Genomic DNA, 26,908 nt, shown 5'->3' with positions numbered 1-26,908 from the left:
TTCTTAATGTTTATTCATTTTTGATAGAGACAGAGTATGAGTGGGGGTGGGGCAGAGAGAGAGGGAAGCACAGAGTCTGAAGCACACTCCAGGCTCTGAGCTGTCAGCACAGAGCCCAACACAGGGCTTGAACCCATGATCATGACCTGAGCCAAAGTCGGATGCTTAATCGACTGAGCCACCCACGTGTCCCTCAAATTGTTTTTTTTTTTTTTTTTTTGGTGGCATTTGATACATATCTTTTTTCATATTTTCAAAAGACTATCATTTTTTAGAGCAGTTTTAGGTCACAGTAGAATTGAGTAGAAAGTACAGAGAGTTCTCATATATCCCTGTCCCCACATGCATAGCCTCCCTACCAACATCCTGCACTAGCAAATTGGTTTATTGTTTTTGTTTTTTGCAAATTGCTTTTTTTTTTTTTTTACTTAATTGATCCCTTACTTTTGGAAAAGTAAGCAGCTTGATATATTTTGACATTATTCTAAAGTTTTATAACATTCTTCTCATTTAAAAAAGAATCTTATGGACCTTAATTACAAAAACAAAGAAACCAAGAGTAGAATTCAATTACTTGCTTCCTAACAATTTTATTTTGAAGATACAAAATGAAAAAGATTTTCAACCTTTATAGCAACAATTCTGCTGTCCTTTGATTCCTACTAATTTTATGAAACTTTAAGATTTTTCTCCCTTTTAAATATTTAAATGTAAAATATTCTAATCAGATGCATGGAATTTGTATTAAAATTTTTGACTTGATGTATTGCTGACAAGATGTAAATAGTTCCAAGCTTTGTGCTCTAATCCAGTTTGAGTGGGCTTGCCCAGAAGTAAATTAAATGATGTGATTAGGATGCTACTATCAGTAAAGGTCATAAAGTCCTTTAAGATTTTATTAGTGAAGAATGGGACATAATGGCTGAGAGTAGAGGGTTGTGAGCTCACTGATCATTGGAAAGCACCCATGGTTTTGGACTCATGGGAAGGCAAAGCCATAAAACTTTGTGAAGACTATAGGATTTTCTCAATGAGACAGAAGCATCAACTTAAAAAAGATTGATCGTTGTAAACACATTAAAATTAATGTTCACCTAAAGACACCATAAAGAAAAGGAAAAGATAAACTAAACTTAGAAAACAATTATTGCAAACTTGGAAGAAAATAGTTGTCATGTATATAATAGAAAATTAGTGTCCTAAACAGGGCTACCTTCATGGGTATACAACCTGTTCAGTCACACAGGGCCTCACACTTATTTTAATACTAAACTATCACTGTTTTATAATTCATAATTTTTTAATAATGGCCCTGCTTTTTAATTTTGGAATGGGCCCTGCAAATTATGTAACTAATCCTGGTCCTGAATATATAAAGCCTACTAACTAATAAGAAAAAGACAACCCAATAAAAATGGCCAAAAACTGTGAACAAAGGAATGCAGAAAGGAACATAGATACTTAATAAACATTTGAAGGGCACCTGGGTGACTCAGTCAAACATCTGACTCTTGATTTCAGCTTAGGTCATGCATGATCTCATGTCTTCATGTGTTCGAGCCCCACTTCGGGCACTGTGCTGACAGCACAGAGCCTGCTTGGGAATCTCTCTCCTCTCTCTGCCTCTCCCCTCCTCATGCTGTCTGTCTCTCTCTCAAAGATAAAACAAAACAAAACAAAAAAACATTAAAACTTGTGAAAAGGTCTTACATCTCATCAAGTAATACAAACAAATCACAGTAAGGTTGTATATGTTCTGTACTGCCACCAATTAAGAAATCTCACTTTACCAGGTATTGGCAAGGATTGTGTCATCAATTTACATGCTGCTGGTGAGTTGGTAGAGTGAGTTGGAAGACAACTTGGTGTTTTGGTAAAGTTGGGAATTTGCATATCCTTTAACCCATCAATTCTACTTCTAGGTTTGAAGGATACCAAGGAAATTCTTGTTCATTTGCCTCTGGAGACCTGTGTAATAATGTTAATAAGAGCAAAAAAACTGTAAACCATTTAAATGCCTGAAAACAGAATGGATAAATATACTATAGCTATTTGTGTAGTGGAACACTATAGAGCAATTAAAAAGTAACATGGATAAAGCTTAGAAAAATATTTGAGTGACAGAATTCAAGTCCCTGAAAATTCCATACAGTATATGAATTTATCAAGCTGAAAAAGGGAGCCAGGGACACAAACCTAAACAAAACATTGTTAGGGATATATACATATGGGACAAAGTTATTTTTTAAAGCGTAATGGAATAATTATTCAAGAAAAAGGTGGGGATGAGAGGAGTATGTACATAGATGTGATGTTATTGCTCTTCTGTGGGATGGTGATTTACGGTGTTCATCTTATGTTTGCTTGCATGCATCTTTCCATATATTTTGTGTATGTCAGATATTAAAGGAGAAAAGGGGAGAAATGAAATAAGCTATCTATAGTTGGCAGCTTATGGTGTAGATAGAGGGATAGGTTGAGAAGTAGAAAGAAAATTAGCATGTTACAGAAATAAGGTTTCAAGAAAGAGGTGATCTAAATGAGAAAACTTAGATAGTTGTATAGGATGTCCACTTAAGTCCCTTCTGTCTCTAATAGGATTTCATGTGTTTTTTATATTTTTCTCATATTTAAAAATACAGAGTTATAAGCAATCAAATGTCATATAAGATTTATTTTATTGTTTTTCTAAGTTTAGCCATTTTATTTTGAGAGAGAGAGCATGCGTGCAGGCATGCGTAAGTGGGGGAGGAACAGAGAGAGAGAGAGAGAGAGAGAGAGAGAGAGAGAGAGAGAGAAGAGAGAGAGAGGCGGGGAGAGAGAATCCCAAGCAGTCTTTACACTGTCAGCACAAAGCCCATCTCAGGGCTCGAGCCCATGAACCTGGAGATCATAACCAGAGCTGAGCCACCCTGGCTCCCCTATTTTATCAATTCATTTTATTTTTTCATTTAAAAAAATCAATTAATTTTTTCTAATGTTTCTTTATTTTTGAGAGAGAAAAAGTGCAAGCAGGGCAGGGGCAGAGAGAGAGGGTGACAGGATCTGAAGCAGGCTAAGTGCTGACAGCAGAAAGCCCGACTTGGGGCCCGAACCCATAAGCCATGAGATCGTAACCTGAGCTGAAGTTGGACACTTAACCAACTGAGCCACCCAGGTGCCCCATCTTCACTTTTATTTTTTTTTAAGTGGGCGGATTTCTTTTTGTTTTTTTTTTAATGTTTATTTATTAATTATTTTTTTAATGTTTGTTTTTGAGAGAGAGAGACAGCATGTGCAGGGAAAGGGCAGAGAGACAGAGAGAATCCCAAGCAGGCTCTGCACTAACAGCGCAGTTTGGGGTTACATCTCACAAACCGTGGAGTTAAGACCTGAGCCTAAGTCAGGAGTCAGACACTTAACTGACTGAGCCACCCAGGTGCCCCCAGATTTATTTTATTTTTAATTTAGCTAATTTAGGTGTTAATACCTTTTTTCTTCCCCCCTTTTTTGTAGCGTATCGTCTAATTTGAAAGTCTTCCATGAAAACTTCACTTTAAAAAAATAAGTAATGCCATCATCTGTTATCCTAAAAGACTGAAATGGTGGCTGTCAATTTGAGGTAAGTGTCTAAATTTGTATCTTTACTTACATTAGTTTTCCAAAAGTTAAATATAGAAGGAAAATATAAATATTGTTTAGATTCTAAATCTTTTAGTTAATCTCTATATTGGGGGGTGGGTAGAAATCCTAGACTTTGTGTTTTTTTTCCCCCTAGTCTTTCTTTTAAAATAGTCTGATATTTAGGATTATGTTTACCCCATAGTTAATGGAGCTTCATGAAGGAGACAGGTGGGATCAGTGTTGTTGAAAGCTTTTCTAGAGAGGCTCATTGAAAACTGAAGTTTTTTTGGAGTTGGCATTTAGGTAACACTGCTGGACAGTAGGGACCATTTCAGGACAGTGTTTGTGGCTGAAAATAAGCTTGCAGTAGAATAAAGAGTGAAGAGGAGGCTCTAACTCATTTATTAAGTCAACATGTAGTGTGTATTTAGGATGTGGTGGTCATTTTCCTAAGTACTGGAATTATAGTTAGTGTGACCATATATTCTGATGTAAGCCTCTTGTAGATCAATTAATACCTGTATTTTTTATCTCCATGACTTATTTATTTGAGAGAGAAAGAGAACATGCAAGTGGGGGAGGGGGCAGAAGGAGAGAGAGGAAGAATCTTAAGCAGGCTCTACACTCAACATGGAGGCTGAAGCAGGGCTTAGTCCCACGACCCTGGGATCATGACCTGAGCTGAAATCAAGTTGGATGCTCTGGGAGCCTGTGTGGCTCAGTCAGTTAAGCATCCAACTTTGGCTCAGGTCATGATCTCGCAGTTCATGAGTTCAAGCCCCACGTTGGGCTCTCTGCTGTCAGTGTGGAGCCTGCTTTGGATCATCTGTCTCCCTCTCTTTCTGCCCCTCCCCTGCTCTCTCTGTCTCTCAAAAATAAAATAAACATTTAAAAAAAAGGGGCGCCTCGGTGGCTCAGTCAGTTAATCATTCGACTCTTGGTTTTGGCTCAGGTCATGGTCTCACGGTTTGTGGGTTCGAACTCTGCATTGGGCTCTGCTCTGGCATTTTGGAGCCTGCTGGGGATTCTCTCTCCCTTTCTCTTAACCTCTCCCCCTTGCATGAGCACGTGCACTTGGAATGTGTCCGCGCTCTCTCTCCCTCTCTCAAAATGAATAAACATTAAAAGAAAGAGAAGGTTTAATGTTTATTTATTTATTTTGAGAGAGGGAGAGAAAATCCCAACCAGGCTCCGCACTGTCAGTGCAGTCATGTCCTGAACTGAAATCAAGAGTTAGATGCTTAACAGACTGAGCTAGACAGGTGCCCCAAGAGATTTGTATTCTAGTTAAATTTTAATGAGAGAGCCTCACAGGAATTAAAATTTTGGAGGCTTAAAAAGAATGTGTTAGGGGCACCTGGGTGGCTCAGTCAGTTAAGTGACCGACTTCAGCTCAGGTCCTGATCTCGCGGTTTGTGAATTCAAGCCCCGCGTCGGGCTCTGTGCTGAAAGCTCAGAGCCTGGAGCCTGTTTCAGATTCTGTGTCTCCCTGTCTCTCTGCCCCTCCCTCCCTCCCTCTCTTTTCCCTCTCTCTCTCTCTCTCTCTCTCTCTCTCTCTCTCTCTCTCTCTCTCTCTCTCTCTGTCTCTCTCAAAAATAAACAAACAACAAAAAAGAATGTGTTGCCAGAAACTTATGGTTACTGTGTCTGTATAACTTGCTTATGATAACAAATGTACTAAGTACTTTTGCTTGGCTCAGGAGAAAGCTATGTGTTTTGATTAGTAGGCAGGAATAACTATGATTTCCCAGGATAGGACAAGATGATTAAATGAGCTAGAATGATTTTTTTATTTAATGTTTATTTATTTTTTTTTTTGAGAGAGAGAGAGAGAGGGAGAGACAGCACAAACAGAGATAGGGACACAGAGGGGGGGGGGGACAGAGGATTTGAAGCAGGCTTTGTGCTGAGAGCAGAGAACCTGATGCAGGGCTCCATCTCACGAACTGTGAGGCCATGACCTGAGCCAAAGTCAGATGCTTAACTCACTCATCCACCCAGGCGCCCCTAGAATGATTTTTACCCCCCAAAGAGTATACTTGTTAACCTTTGAGATTGGAAATTTTGTAAGGATGTAGAGAAGTTTTCATCTTGCTGTTGACTAACACATTGTCTGTGTAACAGTTCAGAAAAGATATTCTGTGTTCAGATGCATAAATAGACCAATAAGAATTATTAAGGGCAAAGAATATCGATGGGATTATAGCTCCTGCAGAGGTTTTTGAAACTTTGCACCTTGATTGTAATTGTCATTAAGATTTGAAATTTTTTTTAATATTTAATTTATTGTCAAATTGGTTTCCATACAACACCCAGTGCTCATCCCAACAGGTGCCCTCCTCAGTGCCCATCACCCACTTTCCCCTCCCTCCCACCTTGCCCTCCCATCAACTCTCAGTTTATTCTCAGTCTTTAAGAGTCTCTTATGGTTTGGCTCTCTCCCTCTCTAACTTTTTTTTTTCCTTCCCCTCCCCCATGGTCTTCTGTTTAGTTTCTCAGGATCCACATAAGAGTGAAAACATATGGTATCTTTCTCTGTATGACTTATTTCACTTAGCATAACACACTCCAGTTCCATCCATGTTGCTAAGATTTGAAAATTTTGAAATAGATCATATTCATTGTCTTCACTATTATAATTATGCCTTTTGTTGGTAAATGACATGTTTTAATTTCAAAAAGCTTACTTTAGAAGCTTCTTACCATGTTACATGAACACTGAATAAACTGAGTGTTTTAAACTTGTGTTCTGGTCTTTACTAGGTCCCCTTCTCCAGTTCTTGTCTTTGCCTCAGGGTTCTTTTTCTTCAATGTGTATTGAGTGTTTACGCAGTTAGAAAAAATGTTCATAAAGATCATATTGTTGAGTGCCTACTGTTTCTGGTCCTTTGATAACATGGGTTTTGCTTTTACTCAGAGAATAACTGTGGTCAGATTGTCATATAGTCTACCATAGACAGTAAGGATATTGTGAAGGAAATTCTGGCTATCTGTGTAGCATGACCTTTCAAAACTGTTTTCTTTGCTGCAAGCATCTCACTTAGCCTTTTGACTGCCACATGACAGAGGAAGTAGTATATAAGGGCAGAATAAATGGCTGCCTTGTTGATCTCAATACAGTTTTCCAATATAAGAGCATGCTAAATAGTCACATATGTTATTAAATAACATTGTTTCATTGATGTGGAAGATTAACAAGTCTTATGCATAATACATAGGATACATTTTAAGTATAATTTTGTAAAAATTTGTAAGTTAAAGTTGAAATAGAAAATAACTTTATGAAAAAAAAAAAAAAAAGAAAATAACTTTATGTTACTTTTAAAAAGAATGTTACTTTGGGGTACATAGGTGGTGGCTCAATTGGTTAAGCATCCAACTTTGGCTCAGGTCATGATCTCATGATTTGTAAGTTTGAGCCCCATGTCGGGCTCTGTGCTGACAGCTCAGAGCCCAGAACCTGCTTCCGATTCTGTGCCTCCCTCTCTTTCTCTGTCTCTCCCTGCTCACGTGCTTGCGTGCTCTCTCTCTCAAAAATAAATAAACATAAAAACATTAAAAAAAAGGGTGTTAATTTTTTATTCAAAGTTTTAAGAACTATTAATGATTTGAAATCATTATATACAGCCTATGATGACAAATTCACTATTTTAGTGGGCATATATTTATTTTTAAACTTAAAAAAAAATTTTTTTTAATGTTTATTTTGGGAGAGAGAGTACAAGCAGGGGAGGGGCAGAGAGAGACAGACACAGAATCCAAAGCAGGCTCCAGGCTCTGAACCAGTAGCATAGAGCCCATTGTGGGGCTTGAACTCAGGAACTGTGAGATCATGATCTGAGCTGAAGTCAGTTGCTTAACTGACTGAGCCACTGTAGCACCCCAGTGGGCAGATATTTTTAAAGCAACTTTGGAGGTACCTTTCTGCTGTTCTTGAGTAGTCAGGAGAGTCTTCTTTAAAACTGTGAAGCGGCTAGGGCACCTGGGTGGTTCAGTTGGTTAAGTGTGCAACTTTGGCTCAGGTCATGATCTCATGATTCATGGGTTTGAGCCCTGCATCAGGTGCTCTGCTGTCAGCACAGAGCCTGCTTCAGATGCTGTCTCTCTCTCTGCCTCTCATTCATTCCCTCTCAAAAATAAACATTAAAAAAGAAAAAACTGTAATGGGGCTATAAAATTGTTGAATTACTATGTTGAATATCTGAAACTAATATAACATTGTATGTCAACTATGTTTCTTTTTTATTTCAATTTTTTTTTTTAGTGTTTATTTTTGAGAGAACGAGAGAGAGAAAGCATGAGCGGGAAGGGGCAGAGAGAGAGGGAGACACAGAATCTGAAGCAGGCTTTAGGCTCCGAGGTGTCAGCATAGAGCCTGATGTGGGGCTTGAACTCACAAACCACAAGATCATGACCTTAGCCGAAGTCAGACGCTTAACCGACTGAGCCACCCAGGCGCTCCAGTGTCAACTTATTTCAATTTAAAACAAAAGAAGGGGCTCCTGGGTGGCTCAGTCGGTTAAGCTTCCGACTTCAGTTCAGGTCATGACCTCATGGTTTGTGGGTTCAAGTCCAGCATCAGGCTCTGTGCTGATAGCTCAGTCTGGAACCTGCTCTGGATTCTGTGTCTCCCTCTCTCTCTGCGTCTCCCCTGCTCAGGCTCTGTCTCTGTCTCTCTGTGTCTCTCAAAAATAAATAAACATTAAAACAAAACAGAATGCTGTGAAAGGGCCTAGGGGACGTGAATAAGCACCAGCCTGATTTTAAACTTTAATTTTATTTTCAGCTAGTAGCTGAGCTTTATAATGTTTGTATTTATTTATTCATCATTGAGCAGATAGTTACTGATGTCTTGTATCAGGCACTGTACAGAACCTGAAAGATAAAAGATCCTGTCCCTTTTGTACAGGAACTCACTATCTAGATATTAACAAGGGTAATAGGAATAAACTTTAGCAGGATCAAAACTCCTTGCCCTAGCTGCTAATTTCAGTTCCCTCCCAGAATCTAGACAAAGGTTATAAGGGGAAGCAGTAAGGACATGAGGATAGTCAGGATTCTTTGGTTGGAGCAGTGCTGGTGGACAGGCAACTGCAGGTGAGAGGAAAAATGTGGAACTTGACATGAAGGTCACAGAGCAGAATGGGAAATGGGTTCCCATCAAATGGACTCTTCATGCCTGGTGCTGCCTAGGAGGTTTACATATGTTATTGCTCTTAATCCATTAAAAAAAAGTGAAATTTAGCATATATACAGAAGAGCACATAAAACCTTAAGTTTAGAATTTAAAGAACAATAGAAAAATAAAACTTCTGCATGATAGGCAGGCCAGTTCTATGTGCGTTACTCTATTGTTTTTTTTCTTCCTCTCCCTAAACTACTCTTAGCTGAATTTTTTGTTGCTTCCTTGTTTTTCTGTGGCTGTACCATCTACATTTATATCTTTGACCAATACTTTGTATTTATACTTGAGTAAATGAAATCATATTGTGCATATTCTTTTTTTTCCTAACATTGTTTACAGGGTCCATTCATAGTTATGTGTATAGCTATATTTTCTTAATTTTCCATTTTGTTGAAATATTCAGTAGAACTTACTGATCCATTCTATTAATATACATTTAGGTTGTGTCTAGTTTTCAGATAGTATGAAAAATTCGACATTTAACATTCAGGTGCATGTGACATCATAGATTAAGAGTTTTTTCAAGGCTGTATACCTAGTAATGGAATTTTTGGTGCCAGACTCTTTGGAAGAGGTTGATTCAATTTATTCTCCCACCAGCAGTGATCTGTGAAATGGTATCTCCTTGTGGTTTTGTTTTTTTTTTTTAATTGAAATGACTTTTTTTTAAGTTTATTTATTTTTGAGAGAGAGAGAGAGATCACACATGCACAAGCAGAGGAAGTGGCAGAGAGAGAGGAGAAAGAATCCCAAGCAGGCTCTGTGCTCTCAGCAAGAGCCCCACATGGGGCTTGATCTCACAAACTGTGAGATCATGACCTGAGCCAAAATCCGGAGTCAGAGGGCTAACTAACTGAGCCACCCAGGCGCCCCCCTTGTGATTTTAATTTATGTTGCCTTGGTGACTAATGAGGCTGAATGTTTTTCCACCATGTGTTTATGGATTTTTCTGGCTGCTGTGAAATTTGTATTTAATTATTTTGTCCATTTTTCTATGATTTTTGATTTATATAATTTTTGTATATTTATTTTCACACTAAATTTTATAAAAATTGTTTATTTGATCATTTTAAAAATTTAATTCCAGTATAATTTTCATGTAATGTTATACTAGTTTCAAGTGTACAATATAGTGATTGAACAGTTCTGTACAATACCTAGTGATCATTATAGTAAATATACTGTTAATGCCCTTCACCTATTTTATCCACATCCCACCCACCTATTTTTTTACAGTTTATTTTGAGAAAGAGTGAGAGAGAGCTCAAGAATGGGAGGGTCAGAGAAAGAGGGGGAGAGAGAGAATCCTTTTTTTTTAAATTTTTTTTTTCAACGTTTTTTATTTATTTTTGGGACAGAGAGAGACAGAGCATGAACGGGTGAGGGGCAGAGAGAGAGGGAGACACAGAATCGGAAACAGGCTCCAGGCTCCGAGCCATCAGCCCAGAGCCTGACGCGGGGCTCGAACTCACGGACCACGAGATCGTGACCTGGCTGAAGTCGGACGCTTAACCGACTGTGCCACCCAGGCGCCCCGAGAGAGAATCCTAAGCAGGCTTTGCACTGCCAGCCTGAGCCTGAGGCGGGGCTTGAACTCATGAACTGTGAGATCATGACCTGAGCCAAAATCAAGAGTTGGATGCTTAACTGACTGAGCTACCCAGGTGCCCCTCACCCACCTATTTTATTCACTTGTTCAACATTCTTCATTGAATCTTTTTCTGTTTTTTTTTTTTTTATTAATGTTTATTTTTATTTTTGAGAGAGAGAGACACACAGTGTGAGTGGGGAAGGGAGAGAGAGAGAGAGGAAGACACAGAATCTGAAACAGGCTCCAGGCCCTGAGCTGTCAGCACAGACCCCAGCATGGGGCCCGAACCCACAAACTGCAAGATCATGACCTGAGCTGAAGTTGGACACTTAACTGATTGAGCCGCCTAGGCACCCCTGTTATTTTATTTTTATTATTTATTTATTTATATATCAAGAACACCTTAACATGGCCTACTTCTCTAGTATCATCCTGCTTCTGTTTTCTGCTTCTCTGTGTCCCTCATAGCTGTCTTTGAACTCCTCAGATGATTAAGGCTTCTTAGGTCTTTGCATATGTTCTTTCTCAACTTTGCTTAGCTAACTTCCTCTCTTCCTTCTAGCATATGTTAAAAAATCCCCTTTCCTTTGCACTCTTTTGTATATATGCCTCAAATTCACATACTTTGTGTATCTAAACTTATTAAAAATATAGTAATTCTATTCAGATGACTAGTCAGGAAGAGAAATAAGGCTGTCAATATGTTCATTTCTATCAGGGAATTAAAAATGCATTGTGCAGGGGCACCTGGGTGGCTCAGTCGGTTAAGTGTCCCACTTCAGCTTGGGTCATGATCTTACAGTCCATGAGTTCGAGCCCTGTGTTGAGAGCTTGGAGCCTGGAGCCTGCTTCGGATTCTTTTTAAAAAAAAAAAAAAAAAAATTTTTTTTTAAGTTTATTTATTTTTGACAGAGACAGAGTGCGAGCATGACCTGGGGAAGGGGCAGAGAGAGAGGGAGACACAGAATCTGAAGCAGGCTCCAGGCTCCAGGCTGTCAGCACAGAGCCTGCCGTGGGGCTTGAACTCATGAACTGTGTGAGATCATGACCTGGACGCTTAACCCACTGAGCCACCCAGGTGCCCCCCTGCTTTGGATTCTTAAAGCTTTCTTTAATTTCAGTGTTTTAGCCAATATATTTTAAATTCCTTGAGAGTATCTCCTCAGTTTCCAGATGGTGTCATTTTGGAAACTGGGAAATAAATGAACCTCTAATAGTAGCTTTTACTTGAAAAAATGATCAAGAGGAAAAGTAAGAGCTGCATTCAGTGAGGAAACATTTTTGTTTAGCTTTTGTGTTAGTGGTATGAAATTGATAATAATGACATTTTCTAGTTTATTTCTTCTCTTAGTAAGTCATTTGTGACAGTAAATGATGTGGGTGGTATGAATGAATAAAATTGAAAATCACATTCCACAACAAAGCAGTATTTTAAATGGTGTATTAAGAAGATGAGAGACAAAAATAATGCTGTTTTAACACCAACAAATTGGACAACCCAGAAGAAATGGATCAGTTCTTAGAAACATATATTTGATCAAATCTGAATCATGAAGTAGAAAATCTGGACAGATTACTGATAAGGAAATTGAATCAGTAACTGAAAATTTTGCAACAAACAACAGTCCAGGACCAGATGGCTTCAGTGGTGAATTCTACCAAACATTTAAAGAAGAATTAATACCAACCTTCTCAAACTTCTTTCAAAAAACAGAGGAGGAGCAAATTCTTCTAAACTCATTTTATGAGGCCAGCATTACACTGATAGCAAAACCAGACAAGGACCCACAAGAAAAGAAAATTATAGACCAATATTCCTGATGAATAATAGGTGCAAAAATTCTCAACAAAATATTAGTAAACTGAATTCAGCAATACATTAAAAGAATCATACACTGTGATCAATTAGAATTTATTCTGGGGATGCAAAGATGGTTCAAGATCCATAAATCAGTGATATATGTCACATTAACAAAATAAAGGTTTAGAAACCATGTTATCATCTCAATAGATACAGGAAAAGCATTTGACAAAATTTGACATCCATTTATGATGGGGCGCCTGGGTGGCGCAGTCGGTCAAGCGTCCGACTTCAGCCAGGTCACGATCTCGCGGTCCGTGAGTTCGAGCCCCGCGTCAGGCTCTGGGCTGATGGCTCGGAGCCTGGAGCCTGTTTCCGATTCTGTGTCTCCCTCTCTCTCTGCCCCTCCCCCGTTCATGCTCTGTCTCTCTCTGTCCCCCCCCAAAAAAATAAATAAATTAAAAAAAACGTTGAAAAAAAAAATTCTCAACAGAGTACAGAGAAAAACATAAGTCAACTAATAATAAAGGCCATGTATGACAAGCCACAGCTAACATCATACTCAGTAGTGAAAATGTGAAGAATTTTCCTGTAAGATCAAGGAACAAGAAAAGGATGCCTGCTCTCACCCCTTTTATTGAACATATTATTGGAAGACCTAGCCAGAGCAGTTAGGCAAGGACAAGAAATAAAAGGCCTGTAAATCGGAAAGGAATTAAAATTGTCACTCTTAGCAGATGAAGAAATGAAGATAAGATGTAGAAAACCCTAAAGACTTCATCAAAAAGCTGTTAGAAGTAATAAATTCAGTAAAGTTGGCAAATACAAAAATCAATCTACAAAAATCTGCAAAATTCTATATTCTACTGACAGACTATTAGAGAAATTAAAACAGTCCCATTTACAATTGCAACGAAAAGAATAAGATATCTAGGAATAAATATGACAAAGGAGATGAAAGACCTGCACACATAAAACTACAGGACATTGATGAAATAAAGAAGACATACTGAACAGAATAATAGCTTGTGTTCCTGGATTGGAAAAAATAATGTTGTAAAAATGTCCATACAACTTAAAGCAATCTACAGATTCAGTGCAATCCCTATTATAATTCTAGTTTTGTTTTGTTTTTGTTTTTGTTTTTACAGAAAAACAAAAACTTTTGTTTTTGTTTTTGTTTTTTACAGAAATAGAATAAACAATCCTAAATATGGAACCACAGAAGATCCTGAGTAGGCAATGTAATCATGAGAAAGAACAAGGCTAGAGACATCCCACTTCCTCATTTCAAAATATATTACAAAGTTATAGTAATCAAAACAGTGTGATACTGTTATAAAACAGACATGTAGATCAATGGAACAGAATAAAGAGCTCAGGAATAAAGCCATGCATACATGTTTAATTAATTTATGACAGGGGCGCCTGGGTGGCGCAGTCGGTTAAGCGTCCGACTTCAGCCAGGTCACGATCTCGCGGTCTGTGAGTTCGAGCCCCGCGTCAGGCTCTGGGCTGATGGCTCGGAGCCTGGAGCCTGTTTCCGATTCTGTGTCTCCCTCTCTCTCTGCCCCTCCCCCGTTCATGCTCTGTCTCTCTCTGTCCCAAAAATAAATTAAAAACGTTGAAAAAAAAATTTTTTAAAAATTAATTTATGACAAAGGAGCCAAGAAAATGCAGTGGAGGTAAGGACGATCCCTTCAATAAAAGGTGCTGGAAAAGCTGGACAACCACATACAAAGGAATGGCATTGAATCCATCTTGCACCACACACAAAAATTAATACAGATTAAAGATGTGAACTTAAGATCTGAACCCATAAATTCCTAGATGAAAACATATGCAGTTACTTTTCCTGTTTTGATTCTGGCAATGATATTTTGGATTTGATACCAAAAGCAAAGGCGATAGAAGCAAAAATAAATGGGACTACATCAAACTGAAAAACTTCTGCACAGCAAAGGAAACCATCAATAAAATGAAAAGGCAACCTATTGAATGGGAGAAAATACTTGCAAATCATATACCTGATGAAGGGTTAGTATCCAAAAGGTATAAGGAACCCATACAAGTTAGATGTGCCCTGCCCTCACCCAAATTAGATATCTGAATAGACGTTTTTCCAAAGAAGACTTGCAAATGTCCAGCAGGTACATGAAAAGGTGTTCAACATCACTAGTCATCAGGGAAATTACCATAAAAAACCTCAACAAGATCATTACCTTGCCCTATTTAGAATGGCTAATATCAAAAAGAGAGGCAATATAAGTATTGGTGAGAATGTATAGAAAAGGGATCCCTTGGGGCGCCTGGGTGGCGCAGTCGGTTAAGCGTCCGACTTCAGCCAGGTCACGATCTCGCGGTCTGTGAGTTCGAGCCCCGCGTCGGGCTCTGGGCTGATGGCTCGGAGCCTGGAGCCTGTTTCCGATTCTGTGTCTCCCTCTCTCTCTGCCCCTCCCCCGTTCATGCTCTGTCTCTCTCTGTCCCAAAAATAAATAAAAAACGTTGAAAAAAAATGTTTAAAAAAAAAAAAAAAGAAAAGGAATCCCTTGTGCACTGCTGGTGGAAATGTAAATTGGTGGAACCAAAATGGAAAGTAGTATGGAGATTCCTCACAAAACTACTGTATGATCCAACAGTCCCACTTCTGGGTATTTATCTGAAAGAAATGAAAACACTAACTGAAAAAGATGTCTCTATGTTCATTGCAGCATTATGTACAGTAATCAAGATGAGGAAGCAACCTAAGTGTCCATTGATGAATGAATGGATAAAGAAGTTGTGGTACACACACACACACACACACACACACACGAATACTATTTAGGTATAAAAAGAAGGAAATCTTTTGTGACAACACGGGTGGATCTTGAGGGCGTTATTCTAAGAAATAATTCAGAGAAAGACAAGTATATGATGGCACTTAGGTGTGGAATTTTAAAAAAGAAATAAAACCCAAAACAACTAATTAATACAGGGAACAAACTGGTGATTAACAGAGGCAGGGGTGGGGTGTGGGCAAAATGAGTAAAGGGGATCAAAAGGTACAAATTTCCAGTTATAAATAAGTCATGGGGGTGTAATGTACAGTATGGTGACTGTAGTTAATAATACTGCATTATGTATTTGACAGTTGCTAAGAGAGTAGATCTTTAAAGTTCTTGTGGCAAGTAGAAAAGTAATTGTCTTAAAAATAATGCTGTATTTGAATCTACTCCTGAAATCATTGTTTCACTATATGCTAACTAATTTGGATGTAAATTTTAAAAAATAAAATTATAGGGGCGCCTGGGTGGTGCAGTCGGTTAGGCGTCCGACTTCAGCCAGGTCACGATCTCGCGGTCCGTGAGTTCGAGCCCCGCGTCAGGCTCTGGGCTGATGGCTCGGAGCCTGGAGCCTGTTTCCGATTCTGTGTCTCCCTCTCTCTCTGCCCCTCCCCCGTTCATGCTCTGTCTCTCTCTGTCCCAAAAAAAAAAAAAAAAAAAAAAAAAGCCAAAATAAAAAATAAAATTATAAAAAGTGAAAGTCTAGGTTGGTAAAAACTAAAAAAAAAATAAATGAGCATCTGTAAGGTCTGGTTATGAAATAAAGTGATTCAAAGAAAAAAAATAATGCTGTATTTGAGGTTTTTGAAATAAAATGTGATTTATTAGATTAACTGTAGAGCCTTGTTATAAATTAAATACAGAACAATAGCCAAAAGCAGAGTTTGAAGCATAAATAGATGAAGATTTCAGATTTTTTGAGAACCTAGACCTAGTGACCTATGATGAATTACTATACTCCAAACCTTATAACTCCCAGCACTTGTTCTGTGGTGCACATGTCATAGGCAGAGTAGTGTGTGGCAGTGGTGGTGGGGTTTCATGACAGTGATACTGTGGTACTGCCTCAGCTTTTCAGGTGAGGTCTGATCCCCAGACACTACCTTCCAGCTTCCTTTGTGAAGTTCAGGCAGGTATTTTATACTTCCCTTTTCCAATAGTCCATCATCATCTCTTGTGATTGAGGTTCTATAAGGGTTGAGGTGGAAAATATTACAGTCAGTAATATGAGCCTTTACTATCTCTCTCTGTTTTATTACTTCCAGCAATCTAAGAAGGTGCATAATCTGAATGAAACAAAATAGACAAATCTCCCATTCATGTCTCTCAGCTGACCTAGGTGCTCTGGTACAGGCTGGGTTGCAGACTGCTTCATGTTTTATTTTTGTAAGCCCTTCTTCCCCCAGTCACATGTGTGTTACAGTATCTTGAAAACTATAAGTAGCTAATAAATATTTATTAACTTGAATTCCTTTTTTTTTTTTTCTTTTTCTCTTGGTCAAGCCTAGCACTGAAATGACACTCAGCCTGCCTCTCCGGACTTACCGTGTCCTCCAGATAGAATAGACAGTGAAAGAGAGTGTTGGTACCAAGGGAAATATCTCTTTCATTTTTCTAGCTTTTTTAATTTTTTCGAATTCTCTGTTTACTGTCAGTAGTGAAGGAGAAATGAAAGCTACACACAGAAGCATTTTGTCATTCATGGCTGGATGGCTTAGGAGGATAATTGGTCTCCGAAGAAAAGCATTTAAATAGACAAAGAAATACTTGCATACACCAAAGTTAAACTAGTGTCTAAAGTAGTAATCCTGAAGTGGTTTGGGAGAAATGCCAGCTTTTTAGGATGCTGCTTTAATTTTTATGTATTACAACTTATTTTCAAAATGACAGCAGACAGAGCTAAAAGGTTCAGAGCCTGGAATAGTTCTTTTTTCTACAGCTGTAAAGCTATTTAAAATTCTTCTCATGTTACTGTTTGCCATCCAGATGGCTTTCTGGCACTGATTCAGTTCTTAGATGTGAGGGCTGTTGGTTAGTTACTCACCAGCATCACCACACACTTGTACAATTTGGCTCATGACTCACCCTCACAGCACTTACATGTGGGTATCCTTTACTAGATAGTCATTTCTTATTGTCATGATGTCACTTGTTATAAATAGGTACCAGAATTGATTGGATAATGTTTCTGGGATGAAGATGCGTGACATACCCCCCACCCCCCAAAACCCCAAAGGACAGAAACACCCAGTAAGTCTGTTGGACCCATTGCCACTGTAATGAGAAACAGAAACAATTGTCTGGATGATGAAACTTTTGCCTAAAATATATGTATCTGTATAGTAGGTGTCAGAGTATATCCAATAAACGCGAATTATTTGCTTCACTCCTCTACTATTAGCCACAGTGATTAAAAAACAGAAAAGAACTTGTTTCAGAAGTCAGAGTTGTGGTGAGAGGTTAGGGAGAAGAAGGGGTTTACTATCTTAGAGGGACACCCAAGGAGGCTCTGAGTGCTTGCAGTGTTCTATTTCTGGGTTTGGACTGTGGTTTGCTTTACAGTAGGTGTTTGCTTTATAGTAACTCATTGCATACTTTTGGTGTACTTTTTTTATTACTTTAAACAATAAAAATGTTTAAAAATAAGGAATACTTGCCCATCATGTAGGAGAATTCCCTCAGCTGTGTCTTCAAAGGCTAAAGAATAAAGTCACCATGTTTTGAACTAGATATTGGTAGTAAGTTTTTGTCTTACTAATTTTATCTATTTAGTAAAATAATCCTTTTACCTGGGGCGTCTGGGTGGCTCAGTTGGTTAAGTGTCCGACTTCGGCTTAGGTCATGATCTCGCAGTCTGTGGGTTTGAGCCCCATGTCAGGCTCTGCGCTGACAGCTCATAGCCTGGAGCCTGCTTCGGATTCTCTGTCTCCCTCTCTCTTTGCCCCTCCCCTGCTCACCTTCTGTCTCTCTCTCTCTTAAAAAAATAAGTAAACATTAAAAAAAAATGTTTTTAACTTAAAACATGATTATGGTCAACAGTGATTTAAATAGGCTTAACAATTAGTTCCCATGCCCAAAAGTACCATCCATTTAGAAGTGGAACAGAAGGGATAGGGTGAGGGGAAAACATTGTGGGGATGAAATAAAACTACTTGGAAATATGTATCTAATTTGAATTATTTATTATCTTGTTGATAAGCATGATCGAATATTTAGGTTAGAAGAAGGGAGGGCAGACTAAAAAATAGAACAATGAAGAACTTAATTAGCATTACTTAATAAAAAATTAATATTTGAAGGGCGCCTAGGTGGCTCAGTCAGTTAAGCGTCTGACTTTGGCACAGGTCATGATCTCACTGTTCGTCAGTTTGAGCCCTGCATCAGGATCTGTGCTCACAGCTTAGCGCCTGGAGCCTGCTTTAGATTCTGTGTCTCTATCTCTTTCTGTCCCTAACCCCTTCTCTCCTGCACCTCTCTCTCTCTCTCTCTCTCTCTCTCAAATATAAATAAACATCAAAAATATATTTAAAAATCAATGTTTGAATCAAGACCATTTATTAAAAAAATTTTTTATTATCATTTATTCATTTTTGAGAGTGAGAGAGACAGAGTGTGAGCAGGGGAGGGGCAGAGAGAGAGGGAGACACAGAATCGGTAGCAGGCTCCAGAATCAGACTCACAGACTGCGAGATCATGACCTGAGCTGAAATCGGATGCTCAACCGACCAAGCCACCCAGGTGCCCCAAGACATTATTTTGTTTTGTTTTGTTTTATTTTATTTTGTTTTGTTTTATTTTAATTTTTTATTTAAAATTTTTTTTTGTATTTTATTAAAAAAATTTTTTTAATGTCTGTTTTTGAGAGAGAGAGGGAGACACAGAATCTGAAGTAGGCTCTGAGCTGTCAGCACAGAGCCTGATGCGGGGCTCAAACTCACAAACCATTAGATCATGACCTGAGCCAAAGTCGGTTGCTTACCCGACTGAGTCACCCAGGCACCCCAAGACCATTTATTTTAAATGGAGCATCTTAAACAGGTTAGCAGTATATATTTTTTTAATTTTTAAATTTTTTTAAATTTTGAAAAAAAACTTTATTTTTTATTTTTATTTTTTTATATATTAAATATAATTATTGTCAAATTGGTTTCCATGGTGTGAGGTGGTATCTCAGTGTGGTTTTGATTTGTATTTCCCTGAGGAGTGACGTTGAGCATCTTTACATGTGCCAGTTGGCTATCTGGATGTCTTTAGAAAAGTCTCTATGTTTGTCTTCTGCCCATTTCTTCACTGGATTATTTGTTTTGTGTGTGTGAAGTTGGGTTCTTTATAGATTTTGAATACTAATCCTTTATCCAATATGTCATTTGCAAATATCTTTTCCCATTCCTTGGGTTGCCTTTTCGTTTTGTTGATTGTTTCCTTTGCAGTGCAGAAGCTTTTTATCTTGATGAGGTCCCAGTAGTTCATTTTTGCTTTTAATTCCTTTTCCTGGTGGCTGAGGTCAAAGAGGTATTTTCCTGCTTTCTCCTCTAGGGTTTTGATGGTTTCCTGTCTCACATTCAGGTCTTTTATCCATTTTGAGTGTATTTTTGTGAATGGTGTAAGAAAGTGGTTTAGTTTCATTCTACCCAGGTGCCCCAAGACCATTTATTTTGAATGGAACATCTTAAACAGGTTAGCAGTATATATTTTTTTTAATTTAAAATTTTTTTTTAATTTTGAAAAAAAATTTTTAACATTTATTTTCGAGAGACAGAGAGACACAGAGCATGAGCGGGAGAGGGGCAGAGAGAGAGAGGGAGACACAGAATCTGATGCAGGCTCCAGGCCCTGAGCTGTCAGCATAGAGCCCAACGATGGGCTTGAACCCATGAACCATGAGATCATGACTGGAGCCAAAGTCGGATGTTTAACTGACTGAGCCACCCAGATGCCCCTATTTTAAAACATTTTTTAAATGTTTTAAATGTTTCAAATTTTTTAAATTAAATAACTATTTATTTTGAGAAAGAGCTAGATAGAGAGTGAGCAGGGAGGGACAGAGAGAGAGGGAGACAGAGAATCCCAAGCAGGCTCTGCACTGTCAGCTCAGAGCCTGATGTGGGGCTTGAACCTACAAACTGTGAGATCATGACCTCAGCCGAAGTCGGGCGCATAACCAACTGAGCCACCCAGGCACCCCAGCAGTGTATTTTTGAATAATGGGGTGATACAACTTTAAGAAAAATAATCTTTATAGGAAATTACCAACATTCTTTAGATTTAGGAATCTGGTGAATTAAAAATTTTTCATCAGCCCATTTGGTCTGAAGAAATAATGCCAACAATGTTTCGTCTCCCCATTGGAATACCATTGTTGTATCTAAATTTGTTTATACTTTTACCTGATAATTATGACTTTTAAAAAGTTGTTTGGAATGTGTATGTTATTTAAAATTTTCTAATGCCTTTTAAATAAACATAGCTAATTTATGTAGCTTATTTCAAACATTTGTTCAGTGATTATCAGTGGGAGGTGTAAAAAACAAAGTAGGGTAAATGTTTTGAATTGTAGAATACCCTATAATTTGATGTTCCCTACGCATTTTGAGATTCACTGCATTAAAAAAATTAATTTAGTTTTAATTCCAGTGTAGTTAACATACAGTGTTATATTAGTTTCACATGTACAAAATAGTAATTGAACAATTCCATACATCACCTAGTGCACATCTTTTTTAATTTTTTTTTTTTAATGTTTATTTATTTTTGAGACAGGGAGAGACAGAGCATGAACGGGGAAGGGTCAGAGAGAGGGAGACACAGAATATGAAGCAGGCTCCAGGCTCTGAGCTGTCAGCACAGAGCCCGACGCGGGGCTCGAACTCATGGACCGCGAGATCATGACCTGATCCGAAGTCGGCCGCCTAACCAACTGAGCCACCCAGGCGCCCCCACCCAGTGCACATCTTGACAAGTGCACTCATTAATTCCCATTGCCTATTTCACCCATAGCCCCACCCACTTCCCCTTTGGTAACCATCAGTTCTGTATAATTGAGTGTCTGTTTCTTGGTGTTTCTCTCTCTCTCTCTATTTCCTGTGCTCATTTGTTTTGTTTCTTAAATTCACATATGAGGGAAATCATGTGCTTTTTGTCTTTCTCTGCCTTATTTTGCTTAGCATTATACTCTCTAGCTGTATCCATGTTGTTGCAAATGGCAAGATATCATTCTTTTTATTGCTAATAACGTTCCATTGCATATGTATACCACATCTTTTTTATCCATTTATCTATCACTGGACACTTGGGCTGCTGCTGTATCTTGGCTATTGTAAATTATGCTGCTATAAACATTGGGGTGCATGTATTCCTTTGATTTAGTGTTTTCGTATTATTTGGGTGAATACCCAGTAATGCAGTTATTGGATCGTAGGGTAGTTCTATTTTTAATTTTTTGAGGAACCTCCATACTGTTCCAGAGTGGCTGCACCAGTTTACATTCCCATCAACAGTGCAAGAAGGTTCCTTTTTCTCTACATCTTTGCCAACACTTGTTTCTTATGTTGATTTTAGCCATTCTGAGAAATGTGAGGTGATATTTCATTGTAGTTTTGATTTGCATTTCCCTGATGATGAGTGATGCCTAGCATCTTCTCATATGCCTGTTGGCCATCTGTTTGTCTTCTTTGAGAAATGTTCATATTTTTTGTTCATTTTATAATTGGATTATTTGTTTTTTGGATGTTGAGCTGGGTAAGTTCTTTGTATATTTTGGATACTAACCCTTTATCTGATATGTCATTTGTAAATATCTTTTCCCATTTTGTAGGGTGCTTTTTAGTTTTGTTGATTGTTTCCTTTGCTTTGCATATTTTGATGTAGCCCCAATAGTTTATTTTTGCTTTTATTTCCCTTGCCCTCACAAGACATATCTAGAAAAATGTTGCTATAGCCAATGTCAGAGAAATTACTGCCTGTGTTCTCTTCAAGAATTTTTAGGGTTTCAGGTCTCACATTTAGGTCCTTTATCTATTTTGAGTTTATTTTTGTGTGTGGTATAGGAAAGTGGTCCAGTTTCATTCTTTGGCATGTAGCTGTCCAGCTTTAGCAACACCATTTATTGAAGAGACTCTTTCCCATTGTGTATTCTTGCCTTCTTTGTTGGAGATTAATTGACCATATAATTGTGGGTTTATTTCTGGGTTTTCTATTCTATTCCATTGATCTATGTGTAATATTTCCCAACAAAACCCCAGAATATCTTTTGAATGCTGAATTCTGTTAGTACCCAGAGTGTGCTGAGGATGGAATTTTTTTTAAGGAAAAAATAATGGCAGTGGTACAATTAAAATTGAAAAAATACAGTTTCTAACATAACGTAAGTGTCAAATACATACGTTAGCATTCTGTGAAGTCTACTTAGGGCATTCCATTAACTGATAAACTGTAGTTAATTTAAACTTATTTCAGAGGAGTATTTGAAATTTGCATGTATTTGAAACTTTTTTTTCTTAGTAGGATTATGAGGTGTCTTAGAAATTTAAGTGCTCTATTTTTTTTTTAAGATTTTATTTATTCTGAAACTAATATTACACTAAATGCTAACTAACTGGAATTTATCTATTTATTTATTCATTTATTTAGAGATTGTGCTTTGTACACATGCAGGTGAGGGACAGAGAGAGAATCCCAAGTAGACTCCATGCTTAGAGCAGAACAGTGCAGAGCACAATGTGGGGCCCGATTTCACAACCTTGAGATCATGACCTGAGCCAAAACCAAGAGTCAGATGCTTAACCGACTGAACCACCCAGGCACCCCTTGAACCATTTATCTTAGAAAGAGTGATACAACATGATAGTAAGAAGTATTTAACAAAAATAAATGCTGTAACAAGGAAGTAAAAATACATTTGCTAAGACTCGAAGCATCATGTCAACTGTTACCCAAGAGGAATTAGTACAGCTCAGCTAACCCAGAACTGTTTTGTGGGATTTCTGTATAAATTGTAATTTTGGGAAATGCACAAGAGCAAACCACCTGGTAGGTCACTAGAGACCACCTTTTGAGGAGCTCTAATTCCTTTCATACCAGGCAGTCAAGGCTGATGGTTGTATGCTGTGAAAAGGAGTCATGGCTGTTCCTTTTATTGGAAAGAAACAAGTATTATTATAAATTAATATTAGTCATTGGTTATTGAGTGCTTTTTGTCATGTGCTATGCAAGGTGCTTTTCTGTATGCACCATTTTATTTAATTCTTACACTAATGCTGCAAGGTGGAAATTGCTTATTCTTATTGATAAATTAGGAAACTGAAAGTCAGAGAAGTTAGGTAAGTTACCATGGTTGTACCAGCCAAGTTGTACAACAAAGCATGTAGATGAAACCAGATTATGAAAAGGACTTCTTAGTGTTTAAATAATAAAATCTCTGTGGGTCTAGTTCATTATTGATGAGCTATATGCTAGACTAAAGAGAATGATAAAATTCAAAGTTAAATACTTGATGACTCTTTCTTAACTATGAACAGTTACTCTGAACTCTGTTCAGAGTTAAGAAAAGTAACATTTATATACTGGATAATTTTATCTGAGATGATTCCTTTATTGAGTTTGAATGTATTTTGGAGTTTGTCTTTTAAGACATAAAGACAGTAATCTATTTTTTGAGGGTGGGAAAACTTTAGTAACAATATTTTATTTAAATTTGTACTGTTTTAGCTATGTTTTCCTCTTCAGGATAGGTAGTGTGATGGGAACTATTTGTGCATTGTAGATTATTTGTTGGGAAGTTTTAAAAGAGAAGAATTCCTTAAGACTGAAGTTTTGTCTGTGCCTGGGTTATCCACAGAAGTCATTTCTGTATGTAAAGTATGTGTTGTCATTTTATTTTATTTTATTTTTTAACATTTATTTATTTTTGAGACAGAGAGAGACAGAGCATGAACGGGGGAGGGTCAGAGAGAGAGGGAGACACAGAATCTGAAACAGGCTCCAGGCTCTGAGCTGTCAGCACAGAGCCCGACGCGGGGCTCGAACTCACGGACCATGAGATCATGACCTGAGCCGAAGTCGGACACTTAACCGACTGAGCCACCCAGGCACCCCTGTGTTGTCATGTTAAATATTTGTTCTGCTTTCATGGACGTTGAAATAAATCTGGCTTATAAAATAAACTTGTTTTACAGAGGCACACTATTTATAAATGTATTCTGTCTATATTAAGGTTAAGTAGTAAGAATATAAATCTGTGGTTTATTATATTCAGTTATTACTCTTATTATTTTTTAAATGTTTATTTTTGTGTGAGAGAGAGAGTGAGGGAGAGGGAGAGCATGAGCGGAGAAGGGGCAGAGAGAGAGGGGGACAGAGGATCCCAAGTGGGATCTGTGCTGACAGCAGAGACCTTGCTGTGGGGCTCGAACTCAAAATCTGTGAGATAATGAACTGAGCCTGAGTCAGATGCTTAAGTGACTGAGCTACCCAGGCGTCCCCAACTTAATTTAGTTTTTATTTAAGTAGGTTCCATGCCCAACATGGGAATTATACTCACCACCCTGAGCTTAAGAGTAGAATGCTCTACTGACTGAGCCAGCTTGGAGCTCCATCTTTGGAGATATCTTTTATGTAGACTTGTGATGATTCAGATAAAATAACCATCTTTAAAAAATGAAGTGCTACTCTCTTCAGGTTTTTAGTGCTTAGTATAATGCATACTTTACTGTAAACAAATCAGTTGAGGCTTATTTGTTGTTTTTGAACAATATGGATGCGAGGACTCAAGCCCACATGAATCAAGATCCCATCACTTAATGGTCTGTGATTGAAACCTGAAGGTTTGAGATTGTAAATGTAGTACTCTTTAAAAGTGTTCTGCCCTTTTCAGTGTTAATGTACTTGTATGAACATTCACTTTTCTTCTAGCTCTATCATATAATAGGAAAGAAGTAAATACTAGGTAAATGCTATTGTATTTAGTTTTTAAAAATTCTTTTTCAAAGGGTACCTGGGTGGCTCCTTTGGTTGAGTGACTCTTGGTTATGGGTCAGGTCATGATCCCAGGGTCATGATCCATGTTGAGCTTGGAGCCTGCTTAAGATATTCATTCTCTCTCTCTCTCTCTCGCTCTCGCTCTCTCTTGCTCTCTCTCCCTGTCTCTCGCTCTCTCTCCCACCCCCCTCCCCGCTTGAACTCTCTTTCTCTAAAATTAAAAAAAAAAATTCTCTTTTAATTTCAGAGTTTCTTCCATGATTTTCCAGAGTAGGTTTTGGTTAAATCTGTTCAACTGTATAACAAGTTTATGTTTGTTTCTGCTTATCATTTGATTTAAAAAAGTAAAATCTGATGGCTCTGATGGCATATTGCTAGGGAAGCTGAGAACATTTAAACCCTTTCCTCTCTTTCTGCCAGTGAACAATTGACAGGATATAGGTTTGTAATTATAGTCTAAGGGTTTAGTTGAGCTCATTGTCACTGCTAAAGTTCCTGTGTCCTCTGATAGCTTCCTGGAAGAGTTGTTTTCATAGTTGTTTCATACTTGTCCTCAGGGTTCAAACAGAAGGATGGGAGACTGAGGATTCTGCTGGGCTAGGTAACCCTGTGAAGAACATTTCTTTTAAAGAGAAATAAGGGGGAAAAATTTTAAAAGTATGCTAATTGCTTGGGGAAAAAAATCTGACTTTGGTCCTGGCTCTGTTTCTGTGTCATCCTTGATAATGAATTTCTCTGGGACTTAGTATTTATTTATTTATTTAGTTAGTTAGTTAGTTAGTTAGCTTGTTTTCTTTAAAATGAGAAGGGTATGTAATTTTTTTTAAATCTATTTTGAGAGAGAGTGTGTGTGTGTGCACACACGAGTGGGTGGGGTGGAGGTGGGAGGGGAGAGAGAGAGAGAGAGAGAGAGAGAGAGAAAGAAAGAGAAAGAAAGGGAGAGAATCCCAAGTAGGTTCCCTGCACTGTCACCCTGAGCCTGACTCGGGGCCCAGACTTATGAACCGTGAAATCCTGACCTAAGCTAAAATCAAGAGAGGGACGGACGCCTAACCATCTGAGCCCCCCAGGTGCCCCGGGTCTGTAACTCTTAAGACCTCTCCCAACCTGAAACTCCTGAGTGAATTCTCAGGCTGAACTCTTGAGTGTGGTGCTCCCTGTGAAATCAGGTTGACTAAGGGAAATAGGAACCAGAATATATTTTGTGTTTAAATGTGTAGCAGTAATTTTTCTTCAGAATATCTCTACAAAAGATCACTTATCGGTTAGCACTTGATTTGTTACCTTGTTTGTTTAGCAACCATGCCACAGTTTTAGTCTGACAAAGGACATGCTGTTTCAGCAACAGCACAGTATATTTTGTGAGTATGCCCCCTCTCTCAGTAGTACTGAAGAGCTGCAAGTTACTTAGGCCACTGCACCTGTAAGTTTGTTTACTAAGGGTCTAGAAAATTAAGAGCCAGTCGTACTGGCCTTACATTCTTCTGACTGGTTAAGGGGCTAGTTTTCTTTACTTGACCTTCTTTTACCCTTCAAGAATTAACCGAAGACAGCATAGCCAAATACAAGAAACACCATTGTTTGCCAGTAGAAATGTATGATAAATTGGGTTCATTACTATTTTAAATACAAGAGTACAATTAGGTCTAGATAAAAACATTTCTAGGTAATTACTACTTTGATAAATAGTAGGAATTGTCCTAGAGCAGTGGTTCTGAAAAAGTGGACAGTGTGAACTCGCTCCTCTACAATGTTTTTGAAATTCATAAAGGAGTGATTTTGTTGATATAATGATTTGGGGGAAGTGCTCCTTACTGTTAGATAATAATTAGGTGTCCTGCAATGCATAGGACAGTCTTTTACAACAAAAGTCTCAGATACAACACAATTTTTTAATTTTCTTCCAGATATTCATGCAGGTGAAAAGT

The 26,908-nt window shown here is 38.1% G+C and overlaps 1 protein-coding gene across 6 annotated transcripts in view; it reads left to right on the top strand.

Moving 5' to 3' along the window:
• Window positions 1-26,908, top strand: part of PIK3CB (phosphatidylinositol-4,5-bisphosphate 3-kinase catalytic subunit beta) — a 186,012-nt gene that overhangs the window by 41,995 nt on the left and 117,109 nt on the right. For all 6 annotated transcript variants that reach the window (XM_058730016.1, XM_058730015.1, XM_058730011.1 and 3 more), the window contains exon 2: window positions 3,496-3,601. The gene's annotated coding sequence lies outside the window, so the exon portion shown is untranslated. The remainder of the gene's footprint in view (window positions 1-3,495; window positions 3,602-26,908) is intronic.

Source organism: Neofelis nebulosa, chromosome 5, assembly GCF_028018385.1.
Source record: "Neofelis nebulosa isolate mNeoNeb1 chromosome 5, mNeoNeb1.pri, whole genome shotgun sequence".
NCBI lineage: Eukaryota > Metazoa > Chordata > Mammalia > Carnivora > Felidae > Neofelis > Neofelis nebulosa.
Note: the sequence above shows the minus strand (reverse complement) of the source record. Positions and strands in the feature narration are given on the sequence as shown.